Source organism: Schistocerca piceifrons, chromosome 7, assembly GCF_021461385.2.
Source record: "Schistocerca piceifrons isolate TAMUIC-IGC-003096 chromosome 7, iqSchPice1.1, whole genome shotgun sequence".
NCBI lineage: Eukaryota > Metazoa > Arthropoda > Insecta > Orthoptera > Acrididae > Schistocerca > Schistocerca piceifrons.
The window spans coordinates 174,474,775-174,480,774 of record NC_060144.1 but is presented as its reverse complement, the minus strand read 5'-3'; positions in this window follow the sequence as shown (position 1 = coordinate 174,480,774).

Sequence of the window (6,000 nt, the reverse complement as noted above, 5' to 3'; positions counted from 1 at the left end):
CAATAGCAGATACTTCTGCTAGAGCATTTCTGGCAAACTTAATCATATGACACATGTCCAAGATACAATAAACATTGTATTTTTCCACAGGATGAGGAAAGTAGCTTTTAAAATCACCCTTGGAAAAATTTAAAGTACAGTAAAGTGCTTATATTTACCTTGCAGCCATCACATGTAACACACCAAATCCTAATGCCACAACTATGCAGCCTCTCTAAAGCAGATTTTATCAGTGTGGCCTGATTATTTGCCTGTACACCATTGATAAAGAAATATGCAATCGGGCATTTAAATTTGCCTTTAATAGAGACAAGCATGCAAACCAGAGCCTCAGATACTTCTTTTGACTGAGGCACTTCCCCCACCAATGTCTAAAAAAACCTGTGTATTGCTTAGTTCATTGGTCCCAAACTACTTGCTTCCTAATTGCCATACTGTCTACAATTAGACATGAATTGCTGAACTGGTCCCTTACAATTGGGTTCAAATCAATGTACTTAAAAACATCTTTTAAGAAGCCAGGTTCACAGTCTACACTTGCCATCCATTTGGAAATCAATGATTTATGGGGCAGAGGCATTAATTTTTGCAGGTATTCATATGCTGCTGGTGAATAAAAATACATAGTCATTGCAAACATTTTCACATTTGTTGTGTATCTATTACCCTTTGACGAGAGAGAGTTGTTCACTAAATTGCACATTAATTCCACTTGTGTTCCTTTCTGATGATTGAGGAAGTTATGTAACTTCTCAGGAAGATAACCCTTCACTTTCAATGAACTTATGATGTCATCCATGGAAAACACTTTCTTCTCTCTTCTTTGAAGTTTTTCACGGACGCACTTCAGTTTACGATTTAATTCGTGCACAATGTCTGAGAAAAAATTGCAAGTTTCGGTTGCCTTGTCTTCCATTTCTACTTTCGACTGTATACCACAATCAATTACTTAAGAACCAACTGCACTCTGAAATAAAGAAATAATTGCGTTATATATGATTGAAATAACTCAAGGCTTGATGAATAAATATTGTAAGAAAACTTTGGGGGTGTGAAAACATCCTTATACTAACGTTTTCGACACAATTCACAGCTTCTGCATTGGATAAATGGGACATGCTTTTCACAGAAGAATTCTCATTGACAACATTCTCCATGCAATCAGTAGCTTCTGCAGTGGGCAAATCGAGCACGGATTCCAGGACAGGATGCTAAAAACAAAAATATGGACCTGTATTACAACACTGCTTAGAGCTATGTAGCCCATTTGTGTCCGTACGAAATAAATTCACAAAAGTCAAAAGCAAATTGTTTACAAATGTGGCAGTATACATGTGAAGTGTTACGACAGAAAAAGGAACCTGTGACCACTGGAGGCAGTGCCACAAGTTCCTCCAAATGTCGTAACACAACATACACACATATGTAATACTAACTAATGTAAATCCCCCCGATGATGGAGGTTTAAACCTTCGAAACGCATTGGGGAAAAAATAAAATGGTGACTGGTAACAGTAAACTTGTTGTTTCATTTAATGTCAGTAACAGTCACGGTAAAGCCTAACCTAAAAATGTTCGCATTTAAAGGAAATGGTTTCCGCAAAGAAAACTGCAAGACGTAGGATTAAAACCTTTCTGCTTCCTGGAAGTAATCCACTTCTTTAGCTTTTTTTTTTTCTTTATTGTATTTCAATTCCCCATCGAGGTGAGCTGGCAGCAGCACTTCTTTAGCAGCTCTGGGTGTTTTAGAGGAAACCTATTAAAAAAAAAAAAAACATCGAATAAGCACACGCACTAAGTCTGTATTTTTATCGTATTGTATCGGTAGTCCTATTACCTGTGAAATGGTAAGTCACTTTCCTTACTCCAGCGCTTTGTACAATTGAAAGCGGAACAAGAAATCACCATTTCGATAATCCTTAATTCTTTATACACTGTACAGACCGAGAGAAACTTCTTGGCAAATTCGAATATGGCGGGCAATACAGACAACAGTAATCAGCTGGTAGAGCCATCTATCGGTAGGTCCGGTAGTTGAGCATCCCTCATTTCGCTAGCTTTAGACGCCTGTGCTAGTCGGTAGCAAAGAGATACGCTTTTACACATGCGTCACAGACATTCGATTCGCTTGTCGATGTATGTTCGGTGAGGGAAGCCTAACAGACACGTCATTGTGGTCCAAAACCACTCGGAAGTGACGTCAAACTGACGTATACGCAAATGCGCTGCACACTTGTCGACTGATCGAGATCCGTGGTCGAATCGAGTTAGCGGGAAAAGCGTCTGCTTTGTTCTTCACTGTCATACTGACCGTGTATCTTGAGTGGTTGTGTTTTCGCTATCGAGCAAAATGTCTCAGGTGTATGAAAACATCTTTCATGACGCTCTGAAAGATTTCAGAGTTTCGGACTCCAGTGTGGTCTGAAAACTTTCACCTAACTCGACTCGACCACGGATCTCGATCATTTATTTATTTATTTATTTATTTATCTCTTGTTCCGGTGATCCATGTTGTGACAGTATCACAGGATATGGAACGTGTCAATTTTACAAGCTTTTGGCCAGAATTTATGGTAATACATAAAACAAAACAAAAACAGTAAACAGTAACTTAGGTCCCACTACAAAAAAATACATTTTAGATATAGATAGAGATTACAAAACAAAAAACAGTGAACAGTAACTTAGGTCCCACTACAAAAATACATTTTAGAGAGAGATAAAGATTACAAAATAATAAGTGTTACAAAGAAATAAATATTGCAAAATATATGTTCACAATAAAAATATTCGGTATTACAAACACAAATTTGGGCATTTCACAATACAAGAGATGTTAAACACTGTAGTTCAGGAACTCTTCTAATGTATAAAATGATCCTTGCAATAGGAACTGCCTTAAGGTTTTTTTGAACAGGAGATCATCATCTATCAAACACTTAATTCTTGAAGGGAGGGCATTAAAAATCTTACAGCCACTGAAATGGACTCCTTTCTGCACCATACTTAGATTTGGCTGTTCATAGTGGATATCATGTTTCCTTCTAGTATTGTGACTGTGATATGCACTATTCAGCTTAAAGATGGATTTTTCTTTCCTTATGAAGCACATCAATGAGAATATATATTGCGCAGTGGATGTAAGTATTTCAAGCTTCTTAAAAAGATTCCTGCATGTGGCTCTAGGATTGACTCCACACATGATCCTTATGGCTCTTTTTTGTACACACAGTACTTTTTTAGCCAGTGGCTGATTTCCCCAAAATATAATTCCAAATGCCATAATTGCATGAAAGTAACCATAATATGCTGACTTCATGGTTTCCATATTTCTATAAGAAGAAACAATGCGCAATGCATATGTTGCTGAACTTAGTCTTTTGCACAGATCCACGATGTGGCTGGACCAATTCAGTTTGCTATCAATATGCAAGCCTAGGTATTTTGAGGAATCTACCCTGTTCATTGTCTGCTCACCTACCTTTACAAATATTTCCTCATCTTTGGATGTTTTGTGGAACTGAATGTAGTTTGTTTTACAGTAATTTAAAATAAGACCATTAATGTTGAACCAGTTCACCGTTTCATTTAAAATCTTATTTGCCGTTACCTCAAGCTTATCTTCCGAATTATCAATAAGTAGTGTAGTGTCATCCGCGAAAAGTCGACAAGTGTGCAGCGCGTTTGCGTATACGTCATTTTGACGTCACTTCCGAGTGGTTTTGGACCACAATGATGTGTCTGTTAGGCTTCCCGTTCAGTGATGACTTCTCTGTAGTTTAAAAGTGCGAGGTGCAGTACCACCGAGATTTTATGCGCTTCCTAAAGTTCACAAGATAGGTGTCTAGAGGATCTGTCAATGAGGCGTGTAACGTGCACTATTGGTTCACCAATGTATCTTTCTGCCAAATATTTAACTTCCTTATTAAAACCATTGATAGGAAAATGTAGTTACATTCGTAATTCTGTGAATTTATTCAGAGACTCAGCAATGTTAGGCTAAATAGTATGGATGTGCTCATTAGTTTTGACATGGTGCCCTTAAATACCAAAGTACCTTTAAAGGACTCTTTATCTCTTATCGGTCAACATTTCGATAAGAACATCACAGTTTTATTGGAACATGTGCTTTTGTTATCACATTTTCAGTTTAATGGTGAATTTTATGAGCAGATTGATGGAGTTGCTATGGGAAGCCCCCTCACCCCTCTGGTAACTAATTTATTCATGGAAGGCTTCGAGGACAAGCGTTGGACTCAGAAAGTTTTAAACCAACGGTCTTGTGGAGGTGTGTGGACGACACATTTGTGGTATGGCCGCACGGGATGGATGAATTACATCGATTTCTTGAGCATTTGAATTCTATCCATGCTAGTAGGAAATAGAAAAAGATGTCTGCCTCCCCCTTTTGGATGTTGTCATTCACCGTAAAGTTGATGGCACATTAGGACATGCCGTATATCATAAACCTACACATACAAATCTATATCTACATGCCAGTAGCTGTCATCACGCTTCACAGACCATAGGTGCCCTCCAGACCTTAATGCATAGGGCGCACGGTATACACGATAAAGACAATTTGTAAGAAGAGCTCGCATACCTCAAGAGCATTTTTAAAGCAAATGGATTTTCTTCGCAACAGATTAGTAGAGCATTCAATGTAAAACCTGGAATACAGGTATATGATGGGGAAGAAGATAGTAATTCCTTCTGAACAATTGCATTTTTGCCCTATTTGGGTGCTATTTCAACACGATCTTCCGGCCTCCCACGAAGATTGCAGCTTTGCTCGGCCCATAAAAGACGATTTACTGCTTCGTAAGGCGGTTGTGTATCAGATTCCTTTCGGAAATTGTGAGAAGTCATACATAGATCAAACAACAAGCAATGTTCACTAGAGATTTGTGGAACATCGAAGATACACACGCTTATCACAGCCGGAGAAGTCAGCTGTGGGCGAACATTGTATTGATACAGGGCATTCCATGAGCTACCTTTTCCTCTTGGGATTCTGCCTTCAAGGAAGCTACAGAGATTAGATTTGCTAATAATTTAATAATAGAGATAATGGTTTTAATTTGGACAAAGTATGGAGTACGGATCTTGAGATAATGAAACTGCAGATAAGTAGTCATGGTGTCTTCGCCGCCGAAAATTCATTGATAAGCGAATCGAATCTTGGCACGCCTTCGCCACAGGTGGCACATGTATCTCTTTGCTGCTGACCAGCTTCTATAATTCACAGGTGGAGGATATAGGGCTGTGCATGGCGCATTGTTGTCAGTTTTGCGACTTGTTCTGAAGATCGTCTGACATTACACGGCCGAAACATCATTGGAAGAAATTTTAATTGGGTGGCTGCGTGCTCGAAATTTAGAGGACAACACTGCGCATATGTCTACTTTATTAGCGGACGAAGGTCTGCTCCATCATTGGCAATTTCCAATTTCTTCGATGAGAGGGTAAGAGAATCCTGCTGTGTTGATCAGAGCTTTTTGCAACATGTTACCCCACAACTGGACAGAAGCACAGAAGATCTGGTTCGTTGTGGGGGAAACATAGGGCAGTGTTTTCTCGTGGGCAACAGATATGGGCTGAGAGGTGCCCGATATTAGACAAACCCAGTTTCCCATGTATTGAAATTACTGAAAATTCGCCTGCCCGCCCATATCAGGGAAAAGTTGATCACTACACCTGAAAGTGATGCAGAGTATTTCTTATCCATACTCCAATCAATTGATCTAATATATGAAGAGTGGCTGTCGAAACTACAGAACATTAATACGAAGTGTGTGCCTCTGCAAAACAGTCAACAGCAGAATGGCAATGGTGGCAATAACCAACACAGTTGGCGCCCGTAAGCCCCGTGCAACAACAATAATTCAATAAATAGTTGTGGTGACAGGTGAATCCAAAAGTACCAACGAGGTTTCAAAGGAAATCACAAACAGAATTACAGTAGACTCGCTTATAGTGAAGAGAAGATCTGTGGACAAG